The sequence below is a fragment of the Balaenoptera acutorostrata genome, chromosome 16 (assembly GCF_949987535.1).
Source record: "Balaenoptera acutorostrata chromosome 16, mBalAcu1.1, whole genome shotgun sequence".
NCBI lineage: Eukaryota > Metazoa > Chordata > Mammalia > Artiodactyla > Balaenopteridae > Balaenoptera > Balaenoptera acutorostrata.
This window is the reverse complement of record NC_080079.1, coordinates 64,899,753-64,916,868: the sequence shown is the minus strand read 5'-3', so window position 1 is coordinate 64,916,868 and position 17,116 is coordinate 64,899,753. Positions and strand designations below refer to the sequence as shown.

At 48.4% G+C, this 17,116-nt stretch overlaps 1 protein-coding gene across 4 annotated transcripts in view; it reads left to right on the top strand.

Moving 5' to 3' along the window:
• FAM241B (family with sequence similarity 241 member B) overlaps window positions 1-17,116 on the top strand; it is a 245,704-nt gene that overhangs the window by 25,361 nt on the left and 203,227 nt on the right. For all 4 annotated transcript variants that reach the window (XR_009005691.1, XR_009005692.1, XR_009005693.1 and 1 more), the window contains exons 2-3: window positions 11,524-11,710; window positions 12,096-12,159. The gene's annotated coding sequence lies outside the window, so the exon portion shown is untranslated. The remainder of the gene's footprint in view (window positions 1-11,523; window positions 11,711-12,095; window positions 12,160-17,116) is intronic.

Genomic DNA, 17,116 nt, shown 5'->3' with positions numbered 1-17,116 from the left:
CAAGTTACGGCAGAAGCACAGACTGGGGGCAGAAGACCTGGATTCCTTGCCCAGGGGGCCACTAACTCACCGTGCAACCTTAACCAAGTTATGCCTCTCTCCCCAATCTGGCCTGAGTTTCCCCATCTGAAACAAAAAGGGTTATGCTAGACAGTATCTAATAATGGCTCCTCTGGTCTTTTTAAAAATTAATTAATTAGTTAATTAATTAATTTGGCTGCCCTGGGTCTTAGTTGCAGCACACGGGATCTTCATTGTGGCACATGGGATCTTTTAGTTGCGGCATGTGGGATCTAATTCCCTGATCAGGGATCAAACCCAGGCCCCCTGCACTGGGAGCACGGAGTCTTAACGACTGGACCACCAGGGAAGTCCCCCTCTGGTCTTTATGGTGTCTGTGTCCAGACGATAGACTCCAGCCTAAGGCTACATTTAGACTTATTTCGTTTGGCCTACCATGTGTTTCATTTTTTTTTTTTTTTTCTCCTTAGGTAGTTGCTAACATTGGGGAGATTTCACATACAAATCTGAATTTCTAGCTTCTCTTGAAAAAGTCTGTCTTCGTTGTTGCATAGAAATAATAAGCTGGACTTAAGCAGCAGCTGGCTCCTTTAGGGGTACGTGGCCTCTCCAGGTGACCACAGTCCCCACTTGGCCACTACCATCATGATGCTGCCTGCTTGCCCTGAAGCACTTGTTCTGGGGCCTCTGCTGGGACAGTGGGAAAGCTGCGATATGAACCCTGATCTCTGGATTCTTAAGCCAGGGTGATTTCTGCTATATTCTGTGGCCAGTTTGACTCTGCCCAGATGGGACAGGAGAGAGGAGTGACAGTATTTCAGAGCTGCCTGAGGTTACAGGGAATCTGGACTTAGGGTGGGGAAGGCACAGAACTTCACGGGCTCCGTGGGTCCTGGTGTTGCACAGTGGACCCCAATGCAGGAAACACAAGCGCAATCAGAGGTCCCTGGCCTCTCCCTAGGTCCTCTTCCTCCCACTCCCAACTAGTGGCTGAGCCAAGAGGCTGGAGTTAAAGCCCCTCCCCCACTGACAGCTTTATAGATCTCTCCCAACCCCCCACCACTGTGGTTAAATCATTGTCAGAGGCACAAGGTCGGGTCACCAGCTGGCTGCCCCATGCCGAGGAGGCTAGTGGTGGTGTTGGGGCAGGAGCCTGTGGGAGTCCCTGCCTTCCATCTCCACAGCCCCGGATCCCACACTCCCCAGCCCTGCAGACCCTTGTTGTAATCCAAAGGGCTCCTGTCCTAAGTGATGCTGAGAAGTAATCCCAGCTCTGGTGACAGCCTGGCCCAGGGAAGGCTCAAGAGCTATGGGAAAGTCAGACAGACCTGGAGTTGAATCCTTGCTGCCCACCAGCTGTGCCCTCCGAGGTCAATTACTGAATGCTCTGAGCCTCAGTTTCTTCACCTGTCAACTGGGGCAAATAATAACTCCTACTTCTCAGGGATGCTGTAAAGATGCAATGAATGGCAGAAGGAGTGTGGACGTGGAGTGACAGCACTTGGTAGGCTCTCAATAATTATTCATTTTCTCTCCCTTCTTTGAGCGCCATGGAACTGCTCCTGGGAGTTCTCTGCTAAGCTACTGGGGCTCTGTGTCCTATAGGCAGACAAAATAGCCTAGAAATGACAGCATGGAAATATGATATACTTTAGCTTTTAGGACAGAAAACTAGAAAGCAGCTTCTATTAAAAAAAAAAAAATCTCTTAGACTAGTCACAATTTACAAAGGCCCACCCCCTGTCTCTCCCTCAGTCCCCATGGCCATTGTGTGAGAGTGATATAACTATCATCCCGTTTGCAGATGGGAACACTGAGAGGCAGAGTGGTTCTGTGGGTTGCTCAAGGTCACAAAGCTAAGTGTGGGAGGCAGCCTTTGTTGTCAGTTTAGGTCTGGCCATGGGGCAAGGCTCTGCCCTCCCAAAGACTCAACTAACATGGTGGGGGACGGTTGCCACAGCTGAGGGCAGGCTCTGGCTGCCTCTATCTCCCACCTCCCCTAGAAAGGTGGGGCGCTTCTTCCCCAGCCCTTTGCCCCACCTGGAATACTGCTGCTGAGCAGCTACACCCTTCTCACTTTTCAAGGCTGGCAGAAGTGTCACCCCCTCTGACGTCATCTCCCCTGTAGATTTTCTCCTTCTCTACTCTGACTTCTATGGTGCTTCCAGTACTCACCTCCCAAACCCACGGGCTTCCTTACCTGCCTGCTCAACAACTTCTCTTCCTGGGTGGAGGCCTGGATGACAAGCCCCCTGGGGGGGTGGGATCCATGCTAGATTGGCCTTATTTCCAACCTCTGTCCACAGGCCACCCTCCTCCCACCTCTGCCTCTCACCCCGGTGCCGGTTGGACAGTCCACAGGCTCCAATAAACACAGGTATAACCCTGTAGCAGTATATATCAAAAGCCTTAAAAAGTACATATACCCTGACCTAAAAGTTCCACTTCTAGGACGTTTTCCTAAAGAAATAATTGAAAGATATATGTGTAAAAATGTTCGTCTAACTGTTATTTATAAAGGGCAAAAATTGGACAGAACTTAAATATCCAATAGGGGATTTGGGGTTAAATATATTATGATACTATACCTGAATACTTAGAATATATGTAGCAATTAAAATGATGAGACAGATCTCTACTTCATTGGCATCATAATGTATTAAGTGTAAAAAAAAGATGGTGAGAAAGGTATACGAGAGTGGTCTCTCTCTCTTCATATATGTATGTGTGTGTTTGTGTGTGTGAGCTGTCTGTGTGTGGATAGATAAAGATAGATATAATATCTACCAAATGTTAACAGAGTTATCTCTAGGTGGTGAGATTAATGGGTGATTTATAATATTTTGCTAATCTACACTTTTCTGCAGTGGGTTACTTGGGAGATTGAAGAAGCAGGAAAAACATTTATTTTAAAGCTGGGTGTCACAGGTTGGGCTCTAGGAGTCTCTGCAGGCTCCCCCCCATTAGAGACCGAATGAGGCCAGGTGAGACCAGGTGGGATTGGGGACGGGGTGGGTAGCAGGGGCAGCGGAGCTGGCTCCATCTCACCCCCGGTCAAGTACGAGCCAGGCCGAATGACATCAGGTTTGGTTCTTGCCCTGGGTGGGGCATTCAATCTCCAGGAGGCACCTTGTAGCCAGGTGATTGTCCCTCCCCAGCCTGCACCTGCTCCATTAATCTTCCCTGTCCCAACCTGGCCGACAGAGCCCACTCTGTCTGTTGACCTAAGCGGAGGGTGCCAAGGGCTCAGGGAGGGGCTCCCGTTCTATACCTGCCGTTGCTCAGCAGCTGAGCCTGGAGCCCTCACAGGGGGCCAGGTTTGTCAGCACTGATGGATGGGGAGCTGCAGGAAGGCCACTCTGTCCTGCCACCACTGCCCCACCTCCCCTGGCCCACGCTGTTCTTTGGAGGGTTAGTCCCCTAGACAGGATGGCTAATGAAATCCAACCTGCAGATGTCCATGACCCCCACACAGACCCCTCCACAAGTACACTTCTGCAGTACCACAAGTTTTCTCATTTAAACCTCCCCTAAGCACGAGAACATAGCAAGTCAGATACTAGCTTTTTTATAGATGAGAAAATGGAAACAATTAACATAGCAATTCAAATAACAAGGTAGATCTGTATTTCACTGAGATTGGAAGATATTTGTAATGTATTAAGTGAAGTAAGCATAGTATGACAAAAGTAGAGTATCATTTTTCCTGTGTAATATATATATGGAAGGATATCTACCAGTTGTTAAGAGTGACAGAGCTGATGTTTGAACCAGGTGTGTGGGCTCACATCCCATGCTCATTTCACTGTCTGCCATTGCCTCTTTGTCCTGAGGTTCTTCCCTCCTTCAAAGCTCCACCTCCTCCAGGTGGCCTCATGGGACTCCTCCCCCAACCGGGGTTGGGCCACCTCAGTCTTCTAGAAACTCTCTCCTCTGAGGAGCCCTTAGGCTGGACACTGCCCACAGCAGCAAGTTTGTGTTCGGCCTGATGTCTGTACTTCTGAGAGCCCCCAGCTGGTACCATGGGGTCTTTGCCCCCACCCCACTAGATGAGGCCTCCCTCCTTCCCATCTCCTCTGGCATCATCCTGATGGCACCAAGTCCAAGACTCAAAGCTCATGCACTCAAAAGGAAAAGTTCCTAACTTAGATTCCACTTCTTCTTCTTTTGCACACAATCCCACTCAGCTTGGATAACTGGCCCCCCAGGCCACAGGTTTCTAGATATTTTGTAGTAGAGTAGTTTGCAAGTTGCCTTGCCTGCCGTCTTGCTTAAACTCCAGTTTTTCTCACTTAGCAATATATTGTAAACATTTCCCCTTTTAAGAAGCATTATTTTACAACATAATTTTCAATGGGGCATAGTAACCCCACTGAATATATATAATAATCTAATATGTATTAGAATATATGATAATCTAATCTGTCTTCTATGGTTGAACATTTCTTTTGCTTCTGATTTTTTAGACACATATCTAATAATCTAATGTTTAAATGTAATGTGTAATTTAAAATATAATCTGTCTAATATATAATAATATAATTTGTTCTCCATGATAGAACATTTCCTTTGCATCAATTTTTTTACCATTATAAAAGATGGTGTTATGAATACCTTTGTTGACACATTTTCATGCAATTTCTTTTTTAAAATAATTAATTAATTGATTAATTATTTTGGCTGCGTTGGGACATCATTGCTGCACGTGGGCTTTCTCTAGTTGCGGCAAGCGGGGGTTACTCTTTGTTGTGGTGTGAGGGCTTCTCACTGCGGTGGCTTCTCTTGTTGCGGAGCACGGGCTCTAGGTGCATGGGCTTTAGTAGTTGTGTCATGCGGGCTCAGTAGTTGTGGCTCGTGGGTTCTAGAGCGCAGGCTCAGTACTTGTGGCGCGTGGGCTTAGTTGCTCCATGGCATGTGGGATCTTCCCGGACCAGGGCTCGAACCAGTGTCCCCTGCATTAGCAGGCGGATTCTTAACCACTGTGCCACCAGGGAAGTCCCTTATGCAATTTCTTTTTTTTTTTTTTTAATTATTTATTTATTTATTTATTTATTTTTAATTTATGGCTATGTTGGGTCTTCGTTTCTGTGCGAGGGCTTTCTCTAGTTGTGGCAAGTGGGAGCCACTCTTCATCGCTGTGCGCGGGCCTCTCACTATCGCGGCCTCTCTTGTTGCGGAGCACAGGCTCCAGACACGCAGGCTCAGTAATTGTGGCTCACGGGCCCAGCTGCTCCGCGGCATGTGGGATCTTCCCAGACCAGGGCTCGAACTCGTGTCCCCTGCATTAGCAGGCAGATTCTCAACCACTGCGCCACCAGGGAAGCCCCCTTATGCAATTTCTGATGATTTTTCTAGGAGGAATTACTGGGCCAGGAAGTTTGACCATTTTCAGGCATTTGATAATACTGTTAGCAAGAAAGGATGGGTCAATTTTTAAAATAATTAAAGTAATATATGGACAGGATAAAAAATTTTTAAATACAGAAGGACAATAATCATGACAGTAGCCACGGCTAACCTTCACTGATGGTCTCGTGCAGTCTCCTACTTTTGTATGTTATTATATTGTATATAGTGTATATTTGTTGGATATTGTATTATACTGTAGATCCTATGAGAGAGGCACTATCATTATTCCTATTTCACAACTGGCATCGAGGCTTAAAGAGCTTGCCTAAGGTCACCAAGCTGTAGGTGGCAGATCTGTCATCCAAGTGCAGACAGCCCAACTCCTAAGCTGCGCTCTTGTCCACTACAGCAGCGAGGTAAGCGGCTCTCTCGCCTCCGTGGAAAGCTGTGTGCGGAGGAGCGACAGGAGCTGCAGTGGGAAGATTAGGCTGTGGCGTTTGGGCGTGTGGAGGGAGAGGGGACAAGAAGTCTCCCGGCAGGGACCTCTGCCGTAGTGTAGCCAAGAGTTGAAGGAGAGCCAGGGCGGCTCCACAGACATTGCAGAGGCAGAATCCACAGAGCCAGGGTGAGGCTGGCACCCAGGTTTCTAGCTTGGGAGGTGGGTGGCTCGTGGTGGTGCCGTTTGTAGGAGTGGAACCTCAAGGAGGAGGTGTGGCCAGGTCACAGAGCAGAAGCCTCGCTCTGCTCTGCTGGGGCTGTGCTTGTGAGTCTGACTGGCCCCTCCTGCTGAGGCCCGTGTGGCTCTCTTTTCACACAGCTCACACAGGGCCTGGCATGCACTGAGGCCCGGTGGAGCCAGAGCCCCTGTAAACCTGCCTGCTTCTCTTTCCCCTCCTCCTTCTCTCTTACTCCCTCCTGTTTCATGTTGCCCCGGTGAGATGCCCGTTGCCCCCTGCCTCCCTGCTTGAGGCTTTGAGGATTCCGACCTATTTGTCCTGCCCCTGGAGAAGGGTGGGAACACCTCTCTCCTTTCCCCCAGTGTTGACTGTTCCTAGACGGGGAAATGGCTGGAAGGGGTCTGACTGCTAAACATACACCTCTTTCTTATGTATCTTCCCTGCTCCCTGGGCCCAGGGAAGGGAACACCCTGGGCCTGGCAACAAAACCACAGCCCAGAAGGTGGCTGATAAGAGATCCAGAGAGTAGGGGGCAGCCTGGCCCCTGCATTCATTCAGTTCAGTTTCATTAAAAACATTACCACTGGGCTTCCCTGGTGGCGCAGTGGTTGAGAATCTGCCTGCCAATGCAGGGGACACGGGTTCGAGCCCTGGTCTGGGAAGATCCCACATGCCGCGGAGCAACTGGGCCGGTGAGCCACAATTACCGAGCCTGCGCGTCTGGAGCCTGTGCTCCGCAACAAGAGAGGCCGCGACAGTGAGAGGCCCGCGCACCGCGATGAAGAGTGGCCCCCGTTTGCTGCAACTGGAGAAAGCCCTCACACAGAAATGAAGACCCAACACAGCCATAAATAAATAAATAAATAAATTTAAAATTGAAAAAAAAAACATTACCACTGAATGCCTACCACATGCTAAGCATTCAGGGGACACTGCGATGAACTGGACATGGCCCCTGCCTTCGAGCTATGACCCTCTCTTAGACAGACAGCTGAGTCATAAAAGGAGAATAAACTCGGTGCCGTGGGCATGGAGGGGTAGCCTCAATTCTGCGTAGCGAGTCTAGGCTGCGAAACTGGGACACTCAGCTCTGGACCCGGACCTGCCACTAACTCTGCATGTGACCTTGGGCCAGTCTCTTCCCCTTTCAGGGCTTCAGTTTCCACAGCTGTGAAGCCAAAGTTCAGGACTCAGGGGTCCATGAGTCCATTTCCAGCCAGAGCAAGAGGCAGTTCTGTTCCTGGATCCCGAGTCCTTTTTCAGTTGCTGCTAGCTTTTTGCTCCCACTCTTTAAAAGCAATGAGGAGAGGCTGGGATGGGGGCAGGGGACATGGGGACTGTAAAGAAATTCCCAGACTGATCTGTTGCTTTTTTTGTGTGGATGGAGGAACTGGGGAGTGCTGGGGGGAGGGCGGAGGGGAAGGACAGGGATGGAGTGAGGAGGGGGAGAGGAGGGTGCACAGAGGAGACAGAAGAATGAAATAAAGGCAAATCCAACAAAAGGAAGTGAAAAGTGAGTGACAAGTTTGAGGCTGCAGGCCCGAGGCCGGCCGGGCCTTTAGGGCAAAGAATGGAGACAAACGAGCTAGATTTTCATGCTTGGTGGATAGTGAATGAAGAGCATCTTTTAAAACCCTATCAGGAACTCTTTGGATTGTCATTAGATCTGGAGAGGGGAAAAAGACGGAGGGAGGAGACTGCTGAATTTGGCCCCCTGGGTGTGAAAAGATCCTGATTCTCTGCTGGCGGCTGGGGGGGGGCCTTGGGCCTTCTTCTTCCTGGAGCCAGGCACGCCTGGGCCCCTCAAAGGTTTCAGTAAATTATTTATTATTTCGAGGGCCCTTGAAATTCAGTGGCAGGCTCCCCCTGCTCTCAGTGGGTGACACCACACTGGAGCTAGGAGGGGGAGGGAGGGCTGGGGTGGACACAGGTTTCTGGCTCCTTGTAGGGTAACCAACCATCGGGGTTTGCTGGGGACAGGACTTGTAGTACTAAAACTAGGAAAGTCCTGGGCAAACCAGAATGATTGGTCACCAAACTTTGGGGTGAGACTGGTGGGGCAGGGAGGAAACTGACTTGCCCAAGGCCAGTCCCACTAAGCCAGGGAGTCAAGGCTGGCCTGGTCTTGGTCTTGGCCTTGGTCCTGGCCTCCAGCTGGCCGCCTGGCTCACCTGCTCAGCTGGGAGAGAGGAGATTATAAGATGGAGGTTCTTTGCACATTTTTAAATAGATGATTGGAAGCATTTGAATATGACTAGCTATTAGATCATGTTATAGAATTGTTAATTTTATTAAGTATAAAAAATGGCTTTTTTTTTTTTAATGTTCTATCATTTAGAAATGGACACTGAAGTCTTTACAAGTGGGATGATCAATATCTGGGATGTGTTTTTAAAAATTCCACACAAATAAATATAGAAGTGTGTGTGCAGGATTGGGGCACACGGGGGCGGGGTGAATAGATGAAACAAGGTTGACCATGACTTAATGGTTGCAGAAGCGGAGTGATGGTCCATGAGGACACAGGATTCTATTCTAGTTTATGCATGTTTGAAAATGTCCAAAACCAGAACTTAAAAAGAGGAAAAGTAGAGCATGGCAGTGGTACAGTGTAGCGTGGTTAGGTCTACTGGCTCCAGGGCAAAGGAGCCTGAGTTCAATCCAACTCCACCTCTCACTGGGTAACGTGTAACATGTTAATTGCTCTCAGCCTCAAGTTCATCGTTTGTAAAATGGGAATAATAATTCTGATCTCATAGATTAACAGAAAGCACTAGAACTGTGCTTAGACATAGTAAACACTCAATAAAAATTAGTTGCCATCCAGAAAAAGGGAAATTTGGGGGGCCCTTTCAGCCCAAGAGAACTCTTTGGAGCTTTGACCCTGGGGGTGTGGGTGATTTCCTGGAATAACCTTTTTTGGAGAGGTCAGCTCTTAGGACCCGGGCCTCGTCTATACAGCAAACCTCGGTCGGCTGGCTCCCTTCCCCCACCCTCGGCTTCCGTGGAGCCCCCTGCCTGCCCCTCTCTTCTGTTCCCAATCTTATGTGTCTGGCAGACCTTAGTTTCTCCCTACCTCCTCCAGGAGGTCTCAGTACCATGCTTGTGCCGTCATGCCTTTGTTTGACCAGTTTGACTCTGGTCTCTGTCAGTCAAATGTGAACTGCAGGAGGGCAGGTTTTAGTCTCCATCTGGGGTCTCTCTCAAAGGCTGAGCACACGGAGGCATGAGAATATGCTAGTTCACACAGAGGGACAGCACACACTCAGACACACATGTACATGCACACACAGAAGCATGGGCACATGCATGCACACACATATACATGCAACCTTAAGGCAGGTATATTGACACCTGCTCACAAGTGGGACCAGCAGGAAAGAGGTCAGAAGGCCTAAAGATGCAAGGAGAAGAGAAGGGGGGCCTGGTCTTGCTGATCTGGGGGTCCATAGTGCAGAGCTGAGCAGGGTTGTGAGTGGCAGAGGCTGGGGGCCGTCAGCACCTGACGCCAAGCTCACTGCTGAGGTCTGTGTTCTCACAGTGCAGTGCCAGGCACGGAGTAGTAGTGACAAGCCACTTGCCTCTATGCCAGGGGACAGCACCAAGAGACCTGGATGTTGGAGGCCAAGAGCTGACTTCCTGCTGGACTACAGCCATTGCTGATGGTACAGTGGTAGCAAAAATGGAAACAATTAAAGCCTCCATTTACTCTGCCCCTGGCACAGATGCTGAGCACTTGTGTTGTAAAATTTCATTTAATTCTGACAGTTACCCTCTGAGGTATCATTGTATCCTTTTATAGTTGAGGAAACTGAGGCTCAGAGACATTAGGTTACTGGCTGAAGGTCACACCGCTGGGAAGGGGCAGATCTGGGATTTGAACCCAGAGTGTCTGTCTTCAGAGCAGCTCTCAGCTGCTACCCTCTATTATGCAATTTATGTTGAGCAAAAATCAAACAAACAAACAAACCCAAAAAACCCCTGAAACTGGGGAAGGATTTGTGGTTGAAATTGTATGATGTCTTGGATTTGCTTCAAAATAATCCAGAGATAGTGCTGGGGGAAGTGGGTAGGTATGTGGGTGAAAAACAATTGCCTCTGAGTTGATAATTGTGGAATTTGGGTGATGGATACATGAGAATTCATTCTGCACCTCTATTTGTGATTTTTTTCAAAATAAATTTTACTGGTTCTGGGTTCTACCTTGGCTATACCATCACTAGGTGACCTTGAACATGTTGCTGAACCTCTGTATGCCTCCATTTTCCCACTGGGCCTTGCCCCTTCTGTCTCCACCTCATTGCAGGACTGCAGCACTGCTTAATTTGTGCCCATGGATTAAGGGGTGTGGAATCTGGATCTGCTGAGACACAAGCTCCCCTGTTTCTAAGGACAGCCCTGGATCCCTTCTAACTGAACATCATTCTCTGCCTCTCACTTTCCAGAAAGAAAAATTGTGGCAGAGCTGCCTGTGTGTTTGGTCTGTGTCCGGACTCCTAGAGTGGAAAATATAAGTGTGTGTGTATGTGTGTGTGTGTATGTGTGTGTGTGTGTGGTGGGGAATGTGCAATGCCCTGCTCACTCCACCTGTGTGGGTCTTCTCTTCTCTTCCAAGTCGCCACATGTTCATTCCTCGTTCAAAAGGAGCATAGGGGCCCCAGGCAGAATGGTGGCGCTCAGACCCTGGGGGAGGCAAATGAGGCTCTGGGCCTCCCAAACACTGGGGATGATAAATGGGGTCCAAGTCTTTCAAGCTTCATTATAGAGTCACCATGGGATTGCCCAAACCATGGCAACCGATTCAAGCAATGATTAACCTAATAAAGCAGAGGCAAAGGGGAAAAAGATGCATTCAAGACCCCAAGTCAGGCTCTGGTTCTCTGGAGGCAGTAAATTTCCCTTCAGTGGGTACGGTGTCCAGGCTCCAGACGTCCTAAATCTCTGCCTCCGGGAGTGGGGGTGGGGAGGCCTGTGAAAGCAGTAAACGGATGTCAGAGATCAGCTGGGGTGGCTCCAGTGCTCACCTAATGGTGCCCCTCCTGGGCCCTTCTTGGAAACAGACCCAGCACTGGGGGACAGAGAGACATCTGCTTTAGCCCCAGGAGTCAAATCACCTAGGCTTTCTTCTTTTGAACTTTGATATATTTGGTCCTAGGGAGGTGTATGTGTGTGAGTGCACACATGTGCGTGCACATGTGTGTTTGTCTGTCTGTCTCTAGGGTGTAGAAGCCAGGCAGCAAATATTCTGCTACTGCCGCTGTGATGGGCAGCCTCTTAAGATGGACCCCAATGCTCCATGCCTCCTGGTATTCGTGCCCTTGTGTAATCCGCTCACCTGGGCTGTGAGCTGGATTTAGTCATTTCTAGTGAGTAGAATGTGGCAGAGGGATGAGATGTCACTTGTGAGATGAGATTACAAAAAGACTGTGGCTTCCGTCTTGGGTGTCCCTCTACCTCTTGTTTGTTTGCGTTGAAGGAAGCCAGTTTCCATGTTGTGAGCTGCCCTATGGAGAGGGCCATGTGGCAAGGAACTGAGGAAAGCCTCTGGTCTAAAGCCACTGAGGAAGTGAGACCCTCAGTCCAACGGCTCTCGAGGAATTGAGTCCTGCTAACAGCCACATGAGTGAGCTTGGAAGTGGATCTGTCCCCAGCGAATCCAACAGGTAAGACTACATTCTTAGCTGACACCCTGACTGCAGCCTCATGGGACACTTTGAGTCAGGGATGCCTACCTAAGCTATGCCTGGATTCCTCACCTACAGAAGACCCACAAAATAAATGTTTCTTGTTTTAAGTAATAGAGTTTTTTTGTAATTTGTTATGCAGCAATAAATAACTAGTAGGACAGAGATACTATAGCTGGTGATGATGTTAGAATAGCAGGAGCATCAGTTTGTCTCCATAATTAACAGGCTTGGGCAAGTCATATAAACTCTCCCTGGTTAATGTGGGAAAGTCAGTCCTGGTCTCTGCCTTCTTAGCTAGTCTTCTGTAGGGTTAAGATGGAGATGGGGTGGGAATTATAATGAGGTCTGCTTCAAATTGCAGGCAGGCACATGAAGTGTATGGACATATCTGTCATCTCATCTGAATCCTCATAAAACCCTATGAGGTAGGTGTGGTTTTCTTCATTTTGATATTTGGAGAAATTTTTATGTATGGAGGCTTGGAGAGGCTAAGTAACTTGCTCAAGTGATAGAATTAGGAAGTGCTGGAGTTGAGATAGATGCAAAGCTTCATGCTCTACTGTACTATCTTAGGAGGGATCACCCACACCTGACTATCGGAATTGTTACTGGTGATCTCAGAAACAGATACTCTTGTGATAACACAGTCTCGCCAAATCAGTTGGGGCATCTTCTAAAATAAACCCACTGGCAGCCAAAGACAGGTTATTTTGGTGCTGAGGAGGGCATGATGAAGGAAGGGTAATGGGTCTCTGTATAGCTTATTAATTTATTCATTCCCTTATTCAACAAATATTCATTGACCTTTATATAGCAGCCCGTTGGGGGAAGGAAAGAAATTTCTAAACATATAATTGAAATACCTTTCATTCAGTCAGTCAATTCACTCACTCTAATTCATTCTAAAAACATGTGGCATATGGTTGAGAATGGGTACTCACTGGAGACAGGAAGGACACTTCCCTTTGCCAGTGGAGGGCACAAATAGCAAACAGATAATCACAAACACTACCTGGAAAGTGCAAGGATATTCTTATGCCCAGGATATTATGGAAGCAGGAGCAAGGAGGGAGGAATAGTTCAGAGAAAGATTCTGAGAAGAGGTGATATCCACGTTGGAGATTTGGGGAGGGGGGAATGAGGGTTTGGGCAGGGAGAGCAGTGTGGGAAAAAAGCATGGAAGTGGTACTGACTGTGTTTAAGGGTAAGACTTCAAGCAGGTCAGTATTTCTGAGGGTAAATGCCAAGGCAAGCAAGGCATTATGAAAGAAAGGCTGTTGCAGCAGGACTCTGGTCATAAGCATGAGTGATGCGCGATGATAAAAACAAATATTAGCACATATAATCCAATGTAATCCTGACAACCGTCCTGTGGTGGAGACTGCTCATTACCTGCCAGAACCCATTCTTCACTTCTTCCTAGGCACGTAGCCCCTCTTCCAGTTAGGCTGAGGGGATATGATCATGTACTCCCAGTGGAGTGTGAGTAGAGGTGAAACATGCTACTTCGGAGTCTAAGCTTTAAGACTGTGGGTGAGGCTCCTCCATGACTTATTTCCCCTTCCCACTGGCTGGGACCCACGGCAATGAGCCTCAACCATGTGGATGGCAGGGACCTAGGAGCTGGGGGAGGAAGAAGATGGAAGGAATGTAGGTCCCAGAGCAGAGCTATCCACTCACATGGAATGCTCACCTCAGAATGAATTATTGGTGAGTCTGTTTTAGCAGCCTGGGTTTAATTTAATCTAAACTCCATAAGGTAATATTATTATCCCTGCTTTACAGATGAAGAGATTGAGAGAAAGGCTAAGGAACTTGTTCATGAGTCATACTGATAATTAGTGAACCAGATGGGAATTGAACCCAGATCCATATCACATCAAAGCTCACCTTACAACATCCTTCTCTATTGGAACGTGAGCTTTATCCCAGGGATGACTGGAACCACTTGAAGATTTTAAACAGGAGAGTGACAATGTTATATTTGCATGTTTCTGTGGCTGCAGCATGGAGGGTATAGGGACAAGTATTGAGATTAGAGGTAGAGAAATCAGTTGGGCAGTCTCTCCATGTGAAAGTTGAGAGCCTGAACTAGAGAAGTCATCATAAGGAGGTAAAGGAGAGGCCAGGTTCAAGAAATAGTGGGAAGGACAAATCAGCAGGACTTAAGGGTTAATTGGTTGTGGGTAGTAAGAGAGAAGAATCAAGATGAACCCTAGATTTCCAGTACGGATGACTGGGTGATGCTAGTTAGTGAGATCAGGAACAAAAGGTGGCATTAGTTTGGAGTTAGGGGAGAGTAATTCCATTTTGGACATGTCTCATTCGGGGTGCCCAAGTGACATCTGGATGTATAATCCTGGAGCATGGGAAGGGTAGATCACAGCTGGGGAGGGTCACCGGGAAGGGGTGGGTGGCCCTTGGCCTTTGTGTCAGCTTGCACTGCACAGGAGATTCAATTTCATACAAAAGCAACCTCCTCCACCCCAAAAAATCCTGGGAGAATGAGAAGAATTTGAGACAAATGAAGATGTTAATAATAATAATAATAATAATAATAATAATTACCACTTATGGCAGCTTAATGTGCACTAAAAGCAAGCACATTTAATCAGCCCAAATAAGTGGCTACTACTTACTGTCCCAACCCTACAGGTGAGGAAAAGGGGCCTTAGGGAGGCAAAGGGGTATAATTGAAAACCACTAGTTAGTGGCAGTACCAGGCTTTGAACTAATGTCTGTGTGATTCTGAAGTAACTGTTCTTAACCACTCTGCTATTTATGTATGTGTTTGGAGGACTTCCTTTTGTCTTTGTTCTTGGAATAACTAAAACTTCATTTTAACCCAAAGAATGAGACCCCCCTTTTAATATTTAAGAGATTTATTAAAGCATCTTGTCACAAAGATGGAAACACATACAAATTAGAAACATGCAACCATCATCATCCACAGTCAAGTTAAAATGTTGTATATTTTTCCTGTTTTCATAGCTGAAAACTTCAGATCTTAGACTGAACTCACTCACCCTGAGTATTTAATTCATTCTTCCTGAAGTATCCAGGGCAGCAAATAACCAAAATACAAACTATTATATAAGGAAGGTGCAAAGTTAGAAAAGAATATGTATGGAGAATGCCCCCTTCCCACCCCCCAATCAAAGGCAAACAATGGCACTTTCCTCTTGCTTAACCTAGATTGTCTTCAAAAATTATTGAGGGCAAAGTTCCAAACCAGTTTTCCAGTTAGGGCTGCTGCATCCTAAACTTCCAATATTGTTCCACCTCAGACCTCTCATATGCTGTCAGAAATTCCTCAGCTGGTAACTAACTCAATTCTAACTCCATCATTTATAAGGGAATTTTTTTTGTCCTAACTGAGAAAAGGGCCTTTCTGGGGTCACACAGTCAGTTATTAGCAACAGAGTCTGTGCTTTCATCACCATATCAAGGAAACCGACAGCCTTCTGGGTCTACATATCCACAGGGGGCTCCCTAGGGACTCAGGACTGGAAAGGTGGGCAGAGGCGGTTGATAGGTGGTTTTCCTTACTGAGGACGCCAAGTTCCCAGGAGCGTCTCTCCTCTGAACCGACGCAGTCATTTCAGCACCATGGTCAGGGGCACGCCGCCGCTTTTCAGGACCTCGGTGCCCGACCGTGTTAGCCAGGCCGACGCTCTCTCCCACCGCTTTGGTCCTCGGATCGCAGAAGCAGAGGGGGCACACAGCAGCCTGTGAATCTCGCTAGGGTTCCGGAGAGCGGCCAAAGCGCAAGGGAGTCTCTTGGTCTTACAAGACCCAGAGGACACAGCTCAAGTCAGAACATAAACACCTAGAGACTGAGTTGGCACAGAGGGAGAGAGCTCTAAACTACTAGCCTAGAGCCAGGGTCATACGTTTAACTTGCTCCAATAACTCACCGAGTGATTGAGGGCCTTGGGCAAGTCACCTACTTCCAAGACTTTGGGTCTCTATTTCCATGGGTATCACCATCCTGCCTTGCCCCCCTCACCGGCTGTAGGAGGGGACCTGAGATAAGAAGTGTCCAGCCCCAAGTCTCCCACAGTCTGTGCTCTTGGCCCTTTGATGGTGGAGCAGGCAAGTAAGTTGAGTGAGTGTCCCTGCCGCCCCCCACTCCTTCTTGAGCACAGTCTGCAGATATTTAAAAGGGGAGGAGAGGGAAAAGAAACGTGACAGAGAATCTTAATTACATATATGTAAAATATAATTATAATACACTCAGCATTTGTTCTGCACCACATTCTCAGCCGAATCTCCTCTCCCTCCTGCCCACACACACACTGAACACACACTGTTCCCCTGGGTCTAAAGGCTCTTTCCCACTGTCTCTTTTCCGTGGTCGCCGGGATCTATAATTCCGTCCATCACAAGCAAGGCCTTCTCTTAAGCACTCAGAAATCCAGTGAAAGGGTATTAGGGACTCTCTCCAGCTTCTCATGTGAATTAGCTGAGGCTCAGAGACTCGTCCAAGGTCACACAGCCGGGCAGAGTGGCCCTTGGGTGAGAGGAGGGGCAGAGGGCGCCTGTGGGGTTTCGTGCTCCTCCGGCCCCGCCTGCCTTTGTGCCAGCCCCGAGGCCAGGCTCCCAGGCATTAGCATTCCAATAGCCCTGGGACGCTTTGTCCTCCGACTGCGGCCGGCTTGGGGATGGGGTGGGATGGGGGCAGGACACCATAAATCTACCTGCTTGTTTGTGCGGACGGGGTGGGATGGGGTGGCCGCAAGATTCATGTGCTGTTTTTCTGGAAGCCAGGGCTCAGACAAAGGCACAAGAGGGGGAAGAGTCCTTCGACCGGAGCGTCTTCCCTGGCCCCACTTGGGACCCTGTCTAGGTTTTGGGGAGCTGGGGCACAGGCGACGACCTCAGACCACGGGAGGCCCTGCGGCCACTCTAGCCGAGGTGTAGTGGGTGGGCTTCCAGCTGAGACCCAGAGCAGCCTGACCAACTGTAAAAGCCGCCGAACACAAAATACCTGAGGATGGGTGGGGGGAGGGCGGCGTGGTGGTGATGCCACTGGGCTAGTTGTAGGCACCACCCAGAAATGTTTCCTTGCCTTTCTTGATGAGGGGCTCTTTGGAAAGAGGCGTGGATGAGGTTTCCCATCTCAATACGATTCCATGCGCCTTGACGGAACTCATCCTGGGCAAGGAGCCCTAAACCTTCCTCCACCTCCTCCTGACTTGGAGACTAGAGCTGACAGCTCTGGGGGATCAAATCCACCCCTACCCAAGGTGGCAGCCCAGCATTCGAGTTGGTTAAATAGTACTTTTTTTTTTTTTAATTTGTGGGGTGAAGGACCAGTCTGCATGTGTTGGGTGACTAATAGCTCCTTAATGAGCACCCTCACAAGCAGGAGAGGGACTG